A 22,604-nucleotide genomic window follows, 5' to 3' on the forward strand; every position below is an offset into this window, starting at 1 on the left:
ACATTACTAAACAGGAAATATAATTTAGTTGGTAATCTACTTCTTAGAAAAAATAGAGAAAACAATAAATTACATACAACTTTTTATCATATAAAAATTATCCAAACCTAAACAAATTAACCAGAAATTATAATTTTAAAAAACTTTACTATGGTTAATGAAGGAATCAACAACAGTTACTTTAATCCCAACTGCATGATCATTTGTTTTCTTGGGAGGAGGAGGAGGAGGAGCCATGTGTGACAAAGGACACAGGTTCACTTTTCAGTGAAAAACCTAACAGAATTAAAATTTTTAAGAGACACTGGATTTACATCTCCAAGTCAACATATATTTGCTTATACCATAGTTAACACATTTTCCAAATGTTCACTTTTTAATTTTTATCTTTATCCATAATAAACCTGATGTTATTTTTTAAAACCACAATATCCATTCATTTCCCTACCAGTTACAGACATACAAGCACGGTTTCTATACTTCTGGACCTCTGTTAAGAGAGCAAATAAGACCTTCCTAAAAGTTGGGTCTGGTCCAGAGCTGAGCCCTGAGACCAGCCTAGCTTCTTTACATATAAAGAACAGAGAATGTCATTGTACCATTTTGAATTGTGCCAGGTCCCAGGTTACCCAAGCTCTCCTCTTCAGCTACTAACAGTTTTTTTCTTATAAAAAAATACCAGAAAATCTTTAAGATGGCAAAGCCTACAATGAATAGGTGCCTACCGCAGCACCATCAAGATACCAGGCCACTGATTTACTAGCTACCACCACCATGGCCAATGCCACTCCCAGTGCCTCACTACTCTGAAAATGTGTTGAAAGTTATAAAATACCTTCTCTAGAAAACTGCTATACACAATCACTTCTGCATTCAATGGGATGTGACTGGATTCCATATTAGATGGAGTAAAATTGGATTCCACATTAGAAACTGTATTCTAAGTGTATATACATTATAGCCCAATAAAAAGCTTTTTAAAAGATAAATAAAAAGAAATCTATATTCCAGGCGAAAAGTCCTTTCAAAATTTCCAGTAAGAATTTCTTCCTGCCTTTCCTAATTAGAATGAAATTACACCAAAGAGCTTAATACAGGAAGAGATCTGATGAAATCACACTGCTGTAAAAGAAGTAATAGGATCCCAAAACTTTCTAAGCTCCATTTGAACAAAATTCAAGTAGTAATTTGCAAGCATGACTAAACTGTAAGAAAGCATCACCTTATTTATTTCCTGTGACAAATAAGTAATGAGTGATTCTTACAGCAAAACCTAACATCTACATAATACAATGTGAATATCACTTCTCATAGTACATCACTATTTATGGCTGTCTCTTTATGTGTGAATACTGATAAATATATATTATGCTCTGAATTTATATGGTAACTTTTAATGGCTTCAAACTACTGGATGAGGATCCTTCAAGTCATTAATACCCAAGAAATTATGCCCCTTATAATGGCTCAGCCACATGTGTTTGTTTAACCAGAAAGAAAAACAACTAAATTCAAGCTTCCTAAGTGTTATGTAAATGATATGAACCTACTATTTCGTGGAATCATCTTTTAAATTTAAAATTAATTTCTAATGAGATTTTTATTCAAATTATAATATTTAAAAATAATAAAGAAAAAAAGAAAGAAAGACTTAACCCTTAGAATCTATAAAGGCAACACCAAAGCATACATTAGATTTTCCCTAATATCCGTCAGTGTGGAAGTGGAAAAATAAGTGACAGAACATCCTTACTCTGGAAATTCGCAGTTGTTAAATGACATGAGACATAGATCTATATGATTTGACATGGAAAGTTTCCACAACATATTAAACAAAACAATACACCCACGCAAACCCATAAATACGTAACACTAAAAGACCTCAGCATTTCCTATTTTAAAACGGATACACATCACTGTCACCAATAAACCGATACTCACTTTCATATTTCCAAATCAGCAGTCTAAAGAATTCACGTTTACGTAGATGTTCAAAACGTTGGAAACTTTTGGCCTCTAGATGTGTCTGACCCAGGTTAAAAAAATATTTTAAAAAATGTTTACAGGTGTGGCCAGCCCTGTGGTCGAGTGGTTAAGTTCCTAGGCGTGGACCGACACACAGATCATCAGGCCATGCTGTGGAGGTGTCCCACATAGAAGAACTAGAATGACCTACAACTAGGATACACAGCTATGCACTGAGGCTTTGGGGAGAAAAAAAAGAGGAAGATTGGCAACAGATGTTAGCTCAGGGCCAATCTTCCTCACACACACACACAAAATGTTTACAGGGGGGCATGAACTTTTCAGTTTGACACAGACCCTGCCAATCCCTACTGACCTGTCCTGGCCTGCTTCACGCACTTATTGATACCTGCCTGGCCCAGAAAATGTCTGAGTTTGTAATTCAGGGTAGAGTTTGAAAGTCGCTTTGAGCTACAAAATGAGGACAAAAAGGCAGGCAAGATTTTAAAATCACTCCTCTGAGTGGGGAAGAGGGAGACAATGACAACTGCAAGAGTAAGTCTACAAATACAGAAATCTAAGAATTTATCAAATCTTATAGTTAAAACTATCTAAAACTGACAGTAACAGTGAAAGACTTCTTCAGGAAAGAAGCTTATGTCTAAAATAAAAAATAACAGCAGTAAATCCACAAAATTAAGTTGCTGAATAAAGTAACACATTGCCTGAGACACTTCCAGTGCCTGGAACAGTGCCTGGCACATAGGTGTTCAACCAATGATTGGTGACTGACTAATATTTCAGTTTCTTCAGTTTCAAGATCCAAGTAGAAATGTAAACTGGAAAGAGGTCAGCACTAAGATTCAAATCCAGGCTTCAGTGTTCTGGGCATTTTATGAAATGGCCAGTGTAGTCTATAGAATGGGAATGGATAATAACAATTTGTCAGCAGTGATACGAACATGTGGACAGTTCCAACGCGTAAACACCTCAGTGTTTAATTTGTCAGGCTCTAGGTCTTTACTGTCAGCAACATGCCACAGTTTATATAAATGCTATCATTTAGTAAGGCATTTTGAAAAGTAAAATTAACTCTGAGCTACCATATTAACATGTACTTTGTGCCCAGTTTTCAAATGAAGATAAAGATTGGGTTATTGATATGGAAGATTAACAGATGAGTATGGACTCGTTCCTATGCTTCTATCTATGTGACAACCTTGCTCCTAGACTAGAAGCATGAATCAGCCTTAGGATGCAGTCAGGGGTGTCCTAGGACTGTAACAACAATGGAGGAAAACAGTAAATTCCCGTAATTTCCTTTAGAAAAAAACCTGAAAGCAATCACCCAGATAAACATCTGGATACACAGGTTGGTCAGTAGTTAATTGCTCCCATATTACAGTAAGAATCTTCTCAGGCTTATTCAGATAAATAATGTTAATCATAGCTCCTCTAAGTAAATGTATGGCAATTCCTATAAATGTGAGCTAGTTTCCTTTAAAAGATTATGTACGAATTATTTAAATATTTATTAGTGAAAGACCGTTTTACTTCTTTGAAGCCAAGGTAAGTCAATCTATAAAATATCTTAAAAAAAACTTCTGCTTGTGAGATAGTGAGATTCCTGACACATCAACAATGGGTTAAAACAAGGCTCTTATTTACAGCTTAAAATGTGACACGTACAGACTTGTCTAAAAAGAAAGCTGTTAATCAGGACTCTGAACGACTAGATATGAAATGGAACTCCGATTATGTAATAAAATTCCCAGGGGAGGCATTTAGATCATCCAAATGAATTATATATTTTATAATTACTTTTGAGGCAAAACAAATCAAAACAAGACCATTAGTGAACTAGAACTATCATGATCATTTCCTGTAAGGCCAATGGAAACAACAAGAACTCTTGAAATTATATGGAATAATTTCAAGTTAAAAAAAAGTTTTCAGTCAAATTGCCATTTCTATTTGTTAGATTATATCAATTTGGAGAAATCTCATCTAGATATTAATTCACAGAACAATTTGTTTTCAGTGGGTCAAGGCAGAAAAAATTAAAGGAAAGAAAGAGGGAGAATGGAAGATAGAATTAATTGAAATGGTCTTTGGGAATAAAACAGACAATTATGGAGATGGACTATGCTCTTTAAAAGAAACATGACTGTTTTCTACCAAGAGATCAACATGTTGATCAGAAAAGGAACTCCCCAATTCTCCTCTGAGGGTCTCTTGAGAATAAAATGAGTAGGATACTCTCTTGCACACTTGAGTGGAGCACCTCTGCCTTTGTAGGGTTCATTCCTGCCTTTTTTACTAAGGACAAGCAAGTTGCCAGTGAGAAAGATGTCAGACTTCTTTTAAAGTCACTTTTAAAAAGTTCTCAATGTATCCCAAGGGGATTATATTGAGTAAAAAAAGCCAATCCCCAAAGGTTACATACCGTATGATTCCACATATACAATATTCTTGAAATGACAAAATTATGAGATGGAGAACAGATTAGTGGTGGCCAGGTTTTAGGAAGAGGGTAAGGGAGAGGGGTGGCTGTGTCTATAAAAGGGAAGCACAAGGGATCCTTGCGATGGAGCTGTTCTGCATCTTACTGTGGTAAGTGGTCACATGAATTTGCATAAGTGATCAAACTGCACAGAACTAAATACACAGACACAGTGCATGTAAAACTGGAGCAATCTCAAGAAAATCTGTGAATTTTATCAGCATCAATTTCCTGTTGTGATATTGTACTACAGTTAGGTAAGGACGTTACCATCAGGGAAAGTGGGCGAAGGGTATATGGGATTTCTCTGTACTATTTCTTACAACTGCACGTGAATCTATAATTATCTCAGAATAAAAAGATTTTTTTAAAAAAGCAAGCCCTCAACTTTCAAAAAATTTATACGGTATTATATGTCTGTCTTTACTTATTTTTCTTATTTGCATTTGAAGATGAATAGTGCTTTTAAAAAAACATATATAAATCTATCAGTGACTTATTTTAAGATAAGGTATGAATCTGAAAATAGATAAGCTTATTTTCTTTTTTCTAGAGTTACGGATTTGTAAATGGCATATTTTGACTTTTTGTTAAATGTTAAAGAAAAATGGAATGAAGGAACAGAGAAATGTGTTCATTTTTCTACATAAGACTAATTTAAAACAAATTATTCAAACAACTGCAGTGCTAAAATATGGTAATTATATATTTCATAAACTTTCTGTTAGTTCATTTATTCTTCCATTTCCTCAAACATTTTTCTGAAACAGACACTATGCTTGGTGCCTGGATTGGGTGCCACTCTTGGCCATCCTATGCTCCAACCACAGGCGTCTTCTTTCAGTTTCTCCAAACTGCCAAGTTCTTACTTGCCTCAATGCCTTTCCACAGGTTGTCCCTTCTGTTTGGAATGCTCAGTGCCCTGCACTCCCCTCTCCAGTCCACACCCACCCCAGCTTACATATGTTTGAGAGGAGATGGCATAAACAAATCCTCTTGCGCCTAATCATCCTAGATGAAATAATGAAACTGAATTTTTGAAAAAAGAGTAAGAAAAGAAAATAGAATTAGAGAAGCCAAGAAAACATTCCTATTGCCCACTGGAATGGAGTAGCAGTTCTATTTGTGAAGAAGTTATATGAGGCATCCATGAAAACAGATTTTAACCTCTAAGAAAACACACCTGAATTCTCATTTATGAATTTACTTGTATAATGGAGTCGTAAACTAAGGTGCTGAATAGTTCACTAAATGGACTGAAACTATGAGATCTTTTTCTACATTCTTTTCAGCACTTAGCATGATGTCAATCCTATTATATATGAAATGTTAAATCTTTATAGGTAAGAACTCAGTGAGATTCCTTATTTTTAATTGTGGAAACACTTACCTAACCTGAAAGACAGGTGAAAGGGAGGTCAGAGAGTTCTCTAGCTTAAGTTCCCAAGTAAAACTTTTATAACATCTCATTTTACTTGGAATGTGAATTTCCAGAACATTTAACTCATTTTAAAATGTAGGTGGAGAACTACATTCCAAAGCAACATTTAATGCTTTTTGAATTATATGAACCTATCAATTATTTATTCATTAAATTGTTTTCTGAGCACTGAACATGAACAAGAAGCTGTTGGGCTATAAAAATGAATTAACAGTAATAGTGAATTAGCCTACTTGCTTTCTATGTAGATTGATTTTTTTTTTCTCATCAGTGAAGAAACAAAGAGAACGTTGGGCTCTTCTAAGTATGATTCAGAACTAAATAATGTAGCTCAAAATTTATACAGCATTTAGTATACAGGCATTTTAGTGCCTGGCACATAGTAAGTGCCTAATTAGCTACTATCACAAATTATCTATCACTATCATCATAACCATCATTAGCTTAGTAAATCGCACAATACTAACTATATAATGCTCTTTCTTTAAATACGTTATAACGTACATTTACTTTAAAATAAGTTTGAGAAACTGATAAAGTTAAAATTCCATGAGAAGACTGAACAATATATATTCTTGAGGATCCTTACAAATTATTCTAAAATTATAATTTTCTCAAGTGCCAAATCCTGCAAATTTAGAAAACACAGTTCTGAAATTAAATTATGGTTATGTACCACTTTAAAATCTGACTACAGGATATCCTTTTAAAATTTGCACACAAGATACAAACTAGCTGCTTTAATCAGACTTCAGTATGCAACAGTAGGGGCCGGCCCTGTGGCCAAGTGGCTAAGTTCGAGTGCTCCACTTCGGCGGCCCAGGGTTTCGCCAATTTGGATCCTGGACGTTGACATGGCACCACTCATCAGGCCAGGCTAAGGCGGCATCCCACATGCCACAACTAGAAGGACCCACAACTAAAAATATACAACTATGTACTGGGGGGCTTTCGGGAGAGAAAGGAAAAATTAAAAAATCTTAAAAAAAAAAAAAAAGCAATAGTAACAGTCTAATTTCCTATACATCCTATTGACTAAATAGTAAACTTGAATGAAACCAAGCGCTCTCTCGAGAACACTGGGTTTGTATCTAGGGAAATCTTTGTTTTGAGGAGGATTTTTAGGTCTCATGACTCACTTAATCAAGAACAGCAGTTCAGTACAATTGTTTCTGTCAACCAAGTACTGAAGATATTAAATTATAAACAGGAGAAAGGGAATTGGCAAAGGCAAAGCAACAGTGAGGAGGACACTGGGGAAGGGAGAGAGTAGCTTTTTCTATATTCATAACATATTTTCGCATATTTCAGAAAGATGACAATTCTCTTTTCTCGGCCCCACCTCCCATTAGTGAAAATACGATGGTGTAAGTTTTTTGGCTAAGCACCTGAAATCACGGGGAAGGAAACTAATATTTATTGAATACCAACTCTGACCAGAAGTATTCCTTAAGTATATTATCTCATTTGAATAGTTCAAGCGCACATCCTATTTTGGCACCTACTATATAGTACTTTCTCTTCTATCGCCTAGCCACTCCAATAAATCCAGGATGACAGGGTGAATCTTTTAGGTGTCTATACTTATATTTGTCTTGGCTTTGCCATGACTTAGGCTTCCGCCCTACTCCTTCTCTGAGAAAGTGTTTGCCCTTTTGCTGTGGGTCTCAATTCCTAGGTGCTCTCCCTCCTACTACTTCTATGCTATTATCGAATTCTCAGTACTACTTTAAATTCCATACCTTTTACAACATTCCTCATTCAAATTTTAAGATTGGAAGGAGTCTCAGAAATTCATCCAGTTCACACATAGGGAACAGACAAGAGAAAAGAGGCCCTGAGAGGCTAGCTAGTTAGTGGTAAAGCAGAACAGGAACCCAGGTATTCCCTCTCCTAGGTCAGTGTTTATTCCAGCATTCTTCAATGTCTCCCCAAAACCCCCTTGGAACCTCCCCCTAGATACTTCTAAATATTGGATTTCTGTCTTCTTCCAATAGCCACTCCAAAAGGGCTTGCTTTTCTCTTAGGATTCATGGAACTTTTGAGACAAAATACTCCTTAATTTGCTACTTATTAACTGAAAACTAATCTTGCATTTCTCTGAGTAATGGAACTTCTAGGAAATATAAATAAATGGTAAGAGAAAGAATTCTTATTTACTGTAAAATAAATTTGGAAATGCCAGGTTAACAAACTCAATCAGTGTCGGCCAGGAGCTGAGGGGAAGGGGAGTGAAGCTCTTGTAATGAGCACAGAGTTTCAGTTCTGCAAGTTGGAAGAGTTCCGGAGATGGATGGTGGCGCTGGTTGTACAACAATGTGAATGTACTTAATACCACTGAACTGTACATTTAACAACGGTTAAGATGGTAAATATTACATGTATTTTACTACAATCTAAAAACCAAAAAAATTTACCCAAAAAATTCACCCAAAAAATTCAAGGTTTCTTTACCGCAAAACTTCTCAGAATCTTTCATATACCAAGATGAATTTGCGAATCTCCAAGGGGAACAGGGGCCTATACCAGAGTGTTCGAGATTGTTCTAATTTCAGCTGATACTTCCAAAGATTGAACACACAAATGTTTGTTAAACAAGGTACTGGGCTAGACGCTATAGAAGATGCAAGGATGATCGAAACACAATCACTAACTCTACAAGTATTCTGGGTTTGCTATTAAGCATTCCATCACCTCGGGAGGCAGCAGGGCTGACACAAGCAGATCACTGAAATTCAAGTTTGTTTACTGATTTTCAAATTTGTTGGGCCCGGTGTGTTGATGTGGAACTGGATTTGCAGGTAATAGAAATCAGCCATCAGTCCTATAGCAAAATACTTTATCATAAAAAATGATGAAATAGTTGCAATTAAAATAATCTATTTACATCTATTGCTGGAGGATGTCAAAATGATTTTCCTCTTTTTAGCATAACTGTGAATTGAATATTTGTAACACTGTTGTATGAAAGGACAGGATATACCCAGAGATGGTCTTTAATATTAGACTAAAATTCATATAAGATGGATACCTTAAAAAAGCACAATTGATAAGGTGTACCTTTCCCACATACTTAAAAAATAATGGTTTAGACTTGATGGTATCGCTGTGGTTAGAAAAGGAAACATGGCTGTGGCTAGAAAAGAAAATAATTTTAATGTGTGCCTTTGCCCTATGGGACACTAATGGTTCTCTGAGGGATTGTCCTAGATGACTGTTAAAATCTCTTCTAGCTCTAACATCATATGATTAACATTAAATAAAAAGGGCATGTTATTTAGAAATAGAACAATTTTATTATGCATAATAAAAATATATAGGATACATAAACATTCAGTAATGACCAAATTATACCTATCAGTCACGCTTTAAATTTGAATTAATAGAGGTGGAATGATGTGAACCCACTGCCTTTATTTCCTCCTCACTAACTCTTACCTTCAATTCCCTATAAACCAGTGCCTATTGAAGCCACATTACCGAACAGCACTTTTAAAGGTCACTTACGACCATCTAATAAAAAACATAAAACAGTTTCTTATCATTTCTCATTTGCCTTACTCTCTCTGCAACATTTGACACAGTTTAATGCCTTCTTTCTTGAAAATCTTTCCTCACTAGGTTTCTACAATTCCCAAAGTATGTTTTCTGGAATACCAGCCTCCATGAAGTACTCTGGGGGAGAAAAGGGTTCAGTGATCAGATAAACCTGTAAATAAATAAAACATTACTTCATATATTCCCCTCTTGGAGTTTTCCATGTATGTTAACATATTAAAAACCCAGAGGATTCTACAATAAAATGGATATAGAAAGAAAGTACCTCAACATAATAAAGGCCATATATGACAAACCCACAGCCATCATCATACTCAAAGGGGAAAAACTGAAAGCTATTCCTCTGAGAACAGGAACGAAACAAGGGTGCCCACTCTCACTAGTCTTATTAAACATACTACTGGAGGTTTTGGCCAGAGCAATTAGGCAAGAAAAAGAAATAAAATGTATCCAAATAGGCAATGAAGAAGTCAACCTCTCGCTGTTTGCAGATGACATGATTTTATACACAGAAAACCCTAAAGAAGCCATCAGAAAACTATTAGAAATAATCAACAACTACAGTAAAGTTGCAGGGTACAAAATCAACTTACAAAAATCAGTTGCATTTCTATACTCTAATAAAGAACTAAGAGAAGGAGAACTCAAGAATACAATCCCATTTACAATTGCAACAAAAGAATAAAATATCTAGGAATAAATTTAACCAAGGAAGTGAAAGACCTATCCAATGAAAACTGTAAGACATTATTGAAAGAAATCGATGATAACATAAAGAAATGGAAAGATATTCCATGCACATGGATTAGAAGAATAAATATAGTTAAAATGTCCATACTACCTAAAGCAATCTACAGATTCAATGCAATCCCAATCAGCCTCCCAACGACATTCTTCATGGAAAGAGAACAAAGAATCCTAAAATTCATATGGGGTAACAAAACACCCTCAATAGCTAAAGCAATCCTGAGGAAAAAGAATAAAGCTGGAGGCATCACAATCTCTGACTTCAAAATATACTACAAAGCTATAGTAATCAAAACAGCATGGTACTGGTACAAAAACAGACACACAGATCAATGGAACGGAATTAAAAGCCCAGAAATACAACCACACATCTACCGAGAGCTAATCTTTGACAACGGAGCTAGGAACACACAATGGAGAAAGGAAAGTCTCTTTAATAAATGGTGCTAGGAAAACTGGACAGCCACATGCATAAGAATGAAAGTAGACCATTATCTTTCACCATACAGAAAAATTAACTCAAAGTGGATCAAAGAATTGAAGTTAAGACCTGAAACCATAAAACTTCTAGAAGAAAATATAGGCAGTATACTCTTTGATATTGGTCTTGGAAGGATCTTTTCGAATATCATGTCTACTGGGGGAAGGGAAACAAAAGAAAAAATAAACAAGAGGGACTTCATCAGACTAAAGAGCTTCTGCAACGCAAAGGAAACTAGGAACAAAAGGAAAAGACAACCCACCAATTGGGAGACAACATTTGCAAATCTGACAAGGGGTTAATCTCTGAAATATATAAAGAACTCACACAACTCAACAACAAAAAAACAAACAACCAGATCAAAAAACGGGCAGAGGATATGAACAGACATTTTTCCAAAGAAGACAAGACAGACGGCCAACAGCCACATGAAAAGATGTTCAACATCACTAACCATCAGGGAAATGCAAATGGAAACTACATGATCTATCACCTTATACCCATTAGAATGGCTATTCACCAAGACAAAAAATAACACATGTTGTAGAGGGTGTGGAGAAAAGGGAACCCTCATACACTGCTGGTAGGAATGCAAACTGGTATAGCCACTAGGGAAAACAATGTGGAGATTTCTCAAAAAATTAAAAATAGAAATACCATACAATCCAGCTATTGCACTACTAGGTATTTATCCAAAGAACATGAAATCAACAATATTGAGAGATCTATGCACCCCTATGTTTACTGCAGCATTATTCACAATAGCCAAGACGTGGAAGCAACCCAAGTGTCCATCGACTGATGATTGGATAAAGAAGATGTGGCATATATATATATACAATGGAGTACTACACAGCGATAAAAAAAGACAAAATTGTCCCATTTGCAACAACATGCATGGACCTTGAGGGTATAATGTTAAGTGAAATAAACCAGAGAGAGAAAGAGAAACACCACATGATTTCACTCATATGTGAAAGATAAACAAACTCATGGACAAAGAGAATAGATTAGTGGTTACCAGAGAGGAAGGGGGTTGGGGGGTGGGCATATTGGGTACAGGGGCACATTTATATGGTGACTGACAAAGAATAATGTACAACCGAAACTTCACAACGTTATAAACTATTATGACCTGAATAAAACTTAAAAAAAATTAAAAACAAAAAAACCCCAGAGAATTCTTGCAGTCAACAAGTTCACTTAACTTTAACACAGTTGTAGTATTTAACAACAGAACTAATTTTCTTTCCCATATTACTTGTTACCACCCTACAGATCTTATGTCTGGTAAAACATACTTTGGAGAATACTATTCCTGCTTCTTTGATCCTCTCTTTTAGTTGTTCTTTTTCCTCTTGCACTCATCAATCTTCCGTCATCAATCTTTACTTTCCCTACACTCTATCCTTAAGAGATCTCGTCCACAGCCAAGGCTTCAACTGCCACCTATTTGAACAGCTCCAAACTAATTCTCCAGGGATCACCACTTTCATTTCTCCAACTGCCAGGTGATCATTTCTAATTGGATAGCCTGCTGTCCCCTCAAAATCAGTTTGTTAAAATTTGAACTTCTTCCTAAATAACAAGTATCCCTTCCGACATTTATTTCTGCTAAATTCTCCTGGTCTCCCACTCAGGCTTGAAAGCTGAGTCATTATTTACTCTATTCTTTTTTCTCATCTCCCCTCACTCAATTACTAAATTCTTTCAAATTTTCTCTGCTGCCTCTCTCACCCCCAATTGATCCTGCACATTGCCAAACACCGTCAACAATTTAAAATTTTGCCAGCGTGCTATAGGTAGCTAACATATACTGATCACTTATAAACACTACACAGTACTTTGCATGAGGTCCACAGTTAATCATCGTACAACCCTATGAGACAGGTATTTCTATCTCCATGTTGCAGACAGCAAAGTGGGACGCCGAAGTTAAGTACTTTCTTAAGATTACATCATTCACAATCTAAACTTCTCAGGCCAATCCAACTACTACTATTTCCCTACCCAAATTTCAATTCCAGCCAAAGTGACATATTCACTATAAATGCTATCCTGGCCAGAATCACAGGAATGACTTCTTGATTCCTCTGGTTCAGCTCTAATGCCTCCTCTGGAGCCTAGGTGACCACGCTAACCTGCACTGCTCATTCCTCCCTCGGAGCTTCCATCCAGTCAGAGGCATGTAACGGAGTGAGCCTGTGGTCCACGTTTGCCTGAGACACTCTGATTCATGTTTGTTGTCTCACTATTATGATGAACAGTGCCCCCTTCTACTCTCAAAAGCATCTACACCTAGACAATAAATTATAAGGTCATCCTACATATATCTTATTATTTATTGTAGCAAGATACAGTTTATGTACGTGTCTTAACTCTCCAATTAAATCATGGTCTTGGAGTGTGGAAAATCAATCTTAAAACTTCTTAATAATTCTCTTCTTTCAGAAGTTGCTAACATATCAACAAACACAGTTTCTTATGTACATGGCCACAGAAAAATTTTGGAGATGAGGTGCCTTTGGCTGTGTTTTATTTCCCAATTAAATTCTGCTTTTAGATCAAAAGAAGAAAAAAATGCAGTTTAAATTAGTTCATATAGTTCACTGTGCCTGAGAGTAGTAGGTATATATTGGAAGATGAATGAATAATGTCCCAGAATATATCAGACTATAGTCAAGATACCTAAAATATTTCAATAATGTATGTGTAACAGGATACTTTAAGTATAACCAGGAAGTGAATCTAACAACAATTACCAAGAAACAATGTATTACAATATTCTTTACTCCTACATACAGTTAGGTGGTGATAGACACACTATTTGCACACACAACTATCATGGAATACAAGCCCTGAAACAGACCACAGTGATAATGAAAAACAGTGGCCCTGAAGAGGGGAAAAAGAAAAAGACATTTAAAAAATCATCCTATTCTTTACAATACATTTGTCAGTCAACTCATTATTCAAAAGTGATAGTAAGCTCTCCTATTTAAGAAGAATACATTCTGTCTGTTTATGAAGAAAACGATTGTTTCAGGCAGCCTGTGCTTTGCAGTCCTATTCAGCTCACACAGACAATCTGCATCAACCTGTGACTAGTGATACTGTCACTTAGTGGTGCCCCAGATAGCCATGACCTCATGTGCTCTTAATATTGAGGTTCTCATTTACAAATTAAAGTCTCTGGAATACTCATGAATTCCTACCTGAATACAATTGTGTTTTATTAATACTATTTATTAAAATTTAAAATCCTAGTAAATAATTTATTAGTTTACTTAGGATTAGTAAGACAAATTATTCAGCAAGAGAGCTCTGCATAACGGGGAATGAGATAGGCAAATGTGATAAATGCATCAATGTCAGTTTATAATATTAAACACAATCATCAGTAAAACACAGCATAAAATTCTGCATCTATGCAGGATATTCTATCTAAGCTAAGAATATCAATTAACATAATCATTGAGTGCTAGTCATTGGAGGTGAACGCATCATAATTTTTTTAAAAAAATCCTGAATGTTCATAGAAAGTTGTTATAGAATATAAATCCAGCAGCATCAAAAGATTTAGTATTACAACACAGAAAGCAAAATAAATGGCAGCAGATGGCTTCAAAGAGGGAATATAAAGAAGAGAATTACAGAGTAGTAAAGTATAAATGAAAACTAAAAGGAAAAATTTTACAAAGAAATAGTTAAGGAAAAGGACAGATGAACTCCTGGGAAAAAGTAAATGATTAACAGACAGCAAAAGAAAAAATATTTATAAACAGGAAAGATTGTTATGAGCAGATCAGACAATTATCTAAAGACATGGACATGAAAAGAGCAGAAAGCATCGTTACCAGAGAAACAATCCAAGAACTACAGGACCCCTGGCACTGAACTAGAAAATATCACATTATACTTTTTGCAAATTTAGTAACTTTGGTTCAGAGTTAAAGAAAAATTGACTAAGGTTATAAAGAAACCAGAAGAGAGTCAGGAATCCAAATAAATTGGTGCAGGTCAGTTAAGTATGACAACCCGCTGACTTGGACCATACACTGAGCAATGTTCTATTCTTTTAATCAATAAAATATACTACACTCATGTTTATTAAACACAATCTACAAGAATATGTGAGGAATTTCAAAAGTTGCTAACTTCTATTAACAATAACTCAGACTAACTAACGCCATAAAACAGATATAAAAGTCTGGCAAAGATAGTTAATGGGTCTCCGGACCTCTCATTATAAAAACTAATGACAGTGTTCCTATCACTTTCATTTCTTACATTCGACTTTCTTTTATTTTCAGAATATTCATGATGTTAATGCTTGAACAATTACCAATCCCTAAGGTACTGTCCTTACTCTATCTTTAAAGTTTTAGAAAGCATGACTATGGCACAAAAGCTGCTTTTCTAGGGAATATAATAAAATTATTTTTTCCCAGTTTTCTTCAAAAGCAATTCAACAATGCTAAGAGGGAATCTGTAATAACACTACATACACACGCACACATATATTCGCATGTGTATGTTGACTCTTTCTGGCCTAGCTTAGGTATGTTTGTCAGGTGAAAACTAAGTACCTAGGTAAAGGTTAATTTAATTTAGGGAATGTAATAATGATTCTGGAAGTGAGAAGATAGGAAGAACGTGGATTCTCCAACAAGAGAGGCTGCTAATGGATATGATTTTAAATGGTACTTTGATCACATTTTTCCATAGGTACTCAGTTATCAAGTTTTATTAATTTTTCTTCTGCAGTGTTTACTGCATTTACTCTTTCTTCTCCCTCATTCATCTGTCAACATCCTAGTTTAGACTCTTATCACTAGTTAAGTAATCTATTAATGGGCATCTGTGCCCTCTTCTTTCCCATGCATCTCGCTCTATTAATCCTGTGTACAGTAACTCATTCACGCAACAAATATTTATCAGGTACTTATCATTTATCGGGCCTACTATGTGAATGCTTAAATATTCAAGACTGACAAAGCAATGGAAAATAGCAGCTATGCCTCAATATGTGCTTGGAGATCGTGAAATTGGCTATGCGCTTGATTGTTTTCTTGCAGCAGTTGTGGGGAAAAAGCAGATGCATGAGGATTACAAAATAACAGAGGCCAAACTCTACCCAAAGTTACTGTTACAATTATTGCCCAGTGGAGCCAAAATTGTTTTCCTGTATTAAAAAAGAAACAAGAGGCCCAAAATGGAGTCACTTGTGCTAAGCCTCACATCAGCAACCCAAAACTTAATACCTACCCTGATTGCAGTTACAACCTCCCCCAGGAATGTGGTCTTAACAGGTCAATCTGGAACCTTCTGGTCAGCACCAATGAGGTAACCCGCCACACAGCCCCCTTCCGTCCCTATAGGGGTTACCTAAGCCTGAAACAAACCATTCTTGTCCTCCTTCCGCAGATAAAAGCCTTCCATTAGGTACAGCTCCTGGGAGTTCCTTTCTAACTTGCTAGATGGGATGCTGCCTAATTCATGAATCACTCAATAAAGCCAATTAGATCTTTAAAATTTACTCAGTTGAGCCAGCCCTGGTGGCTCAGTGGTTAAGTTCAGTGCACTCCACTTCGGTGGCCTGGGTTCAGTTCCTGGGCACAGACCTACACCTCTTGTCAGTGGCCATGCTGTGGCAGCAGCCCACATACAAAACAAAGGAAGAGCGGCAGCAGATGTTAGCTCAGGGCAAATCTTTCTCAGCAAAAAAAGAGGAAGAGGAGCCAGCCCCATGGCCTAGTGGTTAAGTTCAGTGCATTCCACTTCAGCGGCCTGGGTTTGGTTGCTGAGTATGGACCTATACCACTCTTCAGCAGCCATGCTGTGGTGGTGACAGACATAAAAAACAGAGGAAGACTGGCAGAGACGTTAGCTCAGGGCAAATCTTCCTCAGCAAAAAAACCCCAAAAAGAACCCCCAAAAATTTACTCAGTTGAATTTTTGTTATTTAACACTTGGCACTTCCAAATGATAAGACTGCAAACATTCATTTCACACTCAAGTATTCAGGTAATGCACTCATGAATACAGTTAGTGATTTTGATCACATATACATATGCTTTTATGTGCACAGGACCTAAGACCTTCCAGGAACAATTCTACTATAATTTGGATCCTTATCAATTCTAATTTTTAAATTTTTAGGTCCTAAGGCTTCATTTGTAAATCCATTGTTTGTAACCTGGATTCCATTTCCATGGAAAAAAGGCTATATATGGCAGTTAGTTTCCCAAGGAATTTCTAAGAGTCTATTTAATCTAATAATATGACTAAAATATACCTAATATGCAGTGAAAAGTAGTAACATTATTAAAATCACAAACATATATAACTCTTACTATGTGACAGATCCTCTCTCAGGTGTTTGATGTATACCGACTCGTTTAATCCTCACAGCAACCCTATGGGAAACTTACTGTTATTAAGCCCATGTCTACAGAGGAGGAAACAAAAGCAGAGACTGAATAACCTGATCAAGCTCCAACAGCTGAGAAGTACCACAGCCGGGTTTCAGTCCAACCCAGGCTCCAAGGTCTGTGCTTTTAGTCACCATGTTAAATTGCCTAGAACCATTTCAAAGTTTGCTAGTTTAGCCTGCAGAGCATCCAAACTTTTTAAAGTACATCATAGCTTTACTTCAAAGGACTCATCTGATACTTTAAAGTTCTTCTGAAGTCTAATGGTTTCATTACTTTACTCAATCATTGTTATTTAATGAATTGCTCACATATGTATACATAGAATTTAACTTACTTTGGGATCTGTCTATATGGTCAGAGCCTCTGAGTAAGCTGAAGCACTTGGACCACCCACTTGTCTCCAAAATATATGCTTCCTAAATAAATAAATCCAAGTTGTTTTGGCTTTTAAAAGAACAACAAAAACCAAAACAAAAACCTCTGTCAGGAAGTGAACTGTGCAAACATTGCCATGACTTCTTCTAAATACACTGAATTACCTTTTACTTCCAGTTCTTAGAGTTGTCGTGCATGTTATATTTTCCAGGGGTAGGGTTATAGCTTGATATTTCCATCTGTCATTTTCTGTAATGTGTCTCTACCACTGCTCTTGGCAATACCAATCTTGGTAGCACAATCTCCTGGCCCCAAGAAATGAAGATTCAAAGAAACTACTAACATAGGTTCAAATCAAAAGATTCATTAACATGTGTACAGGACTAGTTTGGGACTAGGTCTTCTGTGAAGACAAGAAGACTGGGGCAGCGGTGAAGGGCTAGAGGGGGGAGAGAAAGCTCAGTGATGACTCAAACTAAAGAGAAAGAAATGAAGAGACAGAGTGTCCGAGTGAGAGGGAAAGAAGAGAGTCTTTGATTCAAAGACCAGGGCTGAAGTGTGGACTATTTGCTGACCCGATAATTGCAGACAATTGAAGTCAACAATCCTGGATACCTAGGCTATCTCGTGTGGGGGCAGGAGTGTGAAAGAAAAATCTTGCCCTTAACCAAGATGTCAGTGGACACACGGTTGTGATCACACTATACAAACCCTCAAATTAGGGACAATGCCTCCTTCTCCCTTGACTTACAACTTGACTTCAGGGTAATCAAATCTGTCTAAAAACAATATGTAACTCCTTGTGAATCATACTGATATTCTTGAAATTTCACTTCATATAAGTAAATAACTTGTGCAATATTGCTCCAAGCCAGTTGGTCCAAACACAAGTTAAACTAAAACTCCAAGGTCTCTACCAAGTCAAAGCTTCCAATTAGATGTAAAATCAACACTGAGGACCATTTCTTAAAAGTGTGTGAGTGACGGTAGTGGTGGTAGGTGTTTTTTTGTTTGTTTTGTTTTCTGTTTTTGTTTTCTGGTGAGGAAAATTGTCCCTGAGCTAATATCTGTTGCCAATCTTCCTCTTTATGTTTGAGGAAGATTGTTGCTGAGCCAACATCTGCACCAATCTTGTTCTATTTTGTATGTGGGATGACACCACAGCATGGCTTGAAGAGCAGTATGGAGGTCCACACCTGGGATCTGAACCAGTGAACCCCAGGCCTCCAAAGCAGAGTGTGTGAGCTTAACCACTATGCCACCAGGCCAGCCCCCAGGTGTTTTATTTTTTAAAAGAAATAATTTTAAAGTTTTTATATTCAATGACATCAAAAATGATTTAGTTCTGCTATTCAATTCTTATGATAGAAAGACAGAAAAGAAAGGAAAAAGAACAGAAGATAAAGCTTAAAAAATCCATTGCAAAGGAAGAAAGGTATGTTAGAGCTGGTCTAATAGAAATAATTAGATGATAAAAATTAAGCCATGTGCTAAAAGGGTAAGAATGTGAGTTGCTTTTGGAGCCCTTGAAAGTAGCTTTTGTGCCAGGGGTAGTTTTTGTACACAGAAAATACTATTTGGAAGTTTATTTTGGGTTTTGGACTTTTAAATTAATATTTGATTTATGAAAGTTACAAATTCAAAAAGTTAGTCCTAGCTTTTAAAGTTAGCTTTAATCTTTATTCAGTTTACAAATCTATCAAAAAGTATCACTTATGACAGTGGCTTTCAACTAATTTCTTAGATTTTAAACTGCAATTATAAATTGAATAGACTCTTTTTCCTTTATAGATATTTCAGCTAGCTGATGGCAAATCTTCCCAATTACTTAATAATTCTTATAAAACTAATAAGCTAAACTTATAAAAATTGTGAACCTTAAATTCTCATAAATGGTACAGTAATGTAAATAAACTTGTGTTTATCCTAAATCAAAAATCACAAGCAAAATCAACTCAATTACATACTTTAAATTGGAAGTACATTGACCAATAAGCACATGAAAAGATTCTCAGCATCCTTTAGTCAGTCATCAGAGAAATAAAAGTCAAAACCACAATGAGATACCATTTCAAACCCACTAAGATGGCTATAATCAAAAAGACAGACAATAACAAGCGTTGACAAAGATGTGGTGAAACTGGAATCCTCAAACACTGCTGGTGGGAATATAAAATGGTGCAGCTGCTCAGGAAAACAGTTTGGCATGTCCTCAAAATGATCGTAGAGTTTTCCTACAATCCAGCAATTCCAATCCTAGGTATGGTTGATTCTCATTATTCACAGTAGTTCTGTTCTACAAAGTCCCGTGAATACTGAATTAGAGAATACTGAACCCCTACTTCTAGGGGAAATATAGGGTTAGGCTGTGAGCCTCTGGTCACAACATTTTCATCAACCAATCAATACATAACCTTGTTTTATGTGTACTTTGTTAAAGATATAGTCATGTGTCATTTAATGATGGGGATACATTCTGAGAAATGCATCATTAGGCAATTTTGCCATTGTGCGAACATCATAGAGTGCACCCACAAAAACCTAGATGTTACAGCCTACTACACACACAGGCTGTATGGTACCAGTCTTATGGGACCACCATCGTATATGCGGTCCATCATTGACCAAAATGTCATTATGCGGTGCATTACTGCACCTTAAACGGATGCTTGCACAATTCTGTGTATTCCAAAAATTTCACTAAATTTTACACTTTAAAAGGGTGAATTTTGGGGCCAGCCCCATGGCTGGGTGGTTAAGTTTGCATGCTCTGCTTCAGTGGTCCAGGGTTTCACCAGTTCAGATCCTGAGTGCTGACCTAGCACCGCTCATTAAGCCATGCTGAGGTGGCGTCCCACATAGCACAACCAGAAGGACCTACAACTAGAATACACAACTATGTACTGGGGGGTTTTGGGGACAAAAAGAAAAAAAAAAGAAGAAGATTGGCAATAGATGTTAGCCGAGGTGCCAATCTTTACAAAAGTAAAAATTAAAAAAAAAAAGGGGGCGAATTATATCTCAATTTTTAAGAACTAGAATTACATTGAACTGGAATCTAATTGAGTCTCTAGATTTCAATACCAGTTTACAAGAAAACCGAGGAATAGAGGAAGAAATAAAATGACACATGAAAAAGCAAAACAACCAAATCCAAAATGTAGTACATTCTACAGCACATACGTCCAGTTCTTCCAACAAATCAATGGCATAGGAAGAGAGAGAGAAAGGGGTAAACAGGGAACTAAGAGAATAAAAGATATTTGAGTGACATAATCAAATGCAATACACAGGCCCTTCTTATATCTCGATTTGAACAAATAAACTATTAAGTAAAATCAGAGAAATTTGAATATGGGCTGCAGATTAAATGTTACTAAGGCATTACTGTGATAATGAAATCATGATTATATATATTCTTTCCTGTTGGAGATTCATACCTAAGGATTTAAGGGGAAATTACAAGATATCTGGGATTTGTTTTAAAACATTCCATTAAAAATAACTGGTGGGGGAAGACGGTGGTGAACAGGTGTAACAAGAATAGTATACATAGTTAATTGTTGAAGTGTGGTGATAGGCACGTGGAGTCTTTTAGAGGATCTTTTCGACTTTTATGAATGTTGGAAACTTTCTATAATGAAAAGTTTTTAAAATGATAAGGCAGTCTCATTACTCTAAGAAGTCAAATTCTCTTAACTATGAAAATTACATAAACTGCCAGTATGGATTACTTATTTGTGCATCCTTTCTAAATTTAATTTAAAACCTTCCAGGAAGTAAAAGATATTTGTCTAATAAAACAATTACATCATCACTAATAATTTTTGGACAACTTTCCCATGAAACTTTTAGGGTTACCTTCTTAGCTGCTAAGTTTTCTTTAAGATCAGAGAGGCCCTGGTGGGACAAGGATGGTTCTTGCCTGCAACTACAATTGCCAGGCTGAACCTGTTTTACAGCTGTTCTATCAATGACTCCCTAACTTAAAGAAGGAAATAGGTCCCTCAGCAGCCTGCCTCCAACCTAAACAATATCTTACTGACCCTCGAGCAAGACACTTGACTGTCATCTGAAACAAAGTTGTGAAAAAGAATATATATATCATCCATGTTTGCAGCCAACAATTATAATAAAAATATGAAACAACTTTCAAAATAATCAAAGATCCATTTGATATGAATGGTGCTCCCACCTTGGTTGGGACAACCTGAATAACCCTGTGTAGAAACTGTGACCCTTAGATTCAAGTTTATTATTGATGTATATATTACCTAGGTTTTCTGCCCACTCACAGAAGTCTGTAATTCTTACTCAGGTGGCTACAACATTGATTAGATTTGGTATTTATTTGAATCTTAAGATGGGCAAAAGTCTTCCCATATAATTATACAAGAACTTTGAACTTGGTAGAATATGCATCTTTTCATGTATTTCCTATATTTCAGAGCCACTCTTTTAGGTGATAAAATAAGTAATTTAATCTTGGATCTTTCTCATCACCTGGTCTGAATTCTGATCACAACTGGTAAGGCCATTCTACTGAAAGGTATTACTCACGATTCTTTCAGCTTTTTCATTAGGTGCTGTTCTAAATTCAGCTGCTATTCCCCAAGGGTTTCAGTCTAGATTTAGGAAAATTACAGGGAGATTTTAGGAAAAAACTTGAGGGCAGGAAGTCTGTGCCAAGTAAAGAGAACATGGTTTGTTAAGTGTCTCTTTTCTTTAAGCACTGACATTTCAATTCTAGCGCCATGGAATAAGCAGTTAATGTATTTATAAGTTAATTATTTACAAATTAATTAGTAGAAATGTTATGAAAACACAACCTTATCAAACAGGCTCTAAAGAAAAAAATTCTTAATGTATCTTTCTTATTCCTCATATTTTAGCAACTGCGTTCTGTTGGTTTGCTTTTGTTTTTGACTCTCCATCAAAACTGGACATTTCTTCATATCAGAAAAAGGAAAGGAGAGAGAAGAGTATGTGCTAGATGCTTTGCTACCTTGTGAAAGAGACATGACACTCGCAGTCAAAGAAACGGCTTAGTTGGTGAGTAAAATATGCTGGAGTATAGACAGCATCTTAGAAGTAAAG

The 22,604-nt window shown here is 36.1% G+C and overlaps 1 protein-coding gene across 1 annotated transcript in view; it reads right to left on the reverse strand.

The window, feature by feature from the left end:
* Positions 1-22,604, reverse strand: part of UBL3 (ubiquitin like 3) — a 74,578-nt gene that overhangs the window by 12,884 nt on the left and 39,090 nt on the right. The gene's annotated exons all lie outside the window — the stretch shown is intronic.

The sequence above is a fragment of the Equus asinus genome, chromosome 11 (genome assembly GCF_041296235.1).
Source record: "Equus asinus isolate D_3611 breed Donkey chromosome 11, EquAss-T2T_v2, whole genome shotgun sequence".
Classification (NCBI taxonomy): Eukaryota; Metazoa; Chordata; class Mammalia; order Perissodactyla; family Equidae; genus Equus; species Equus asinus.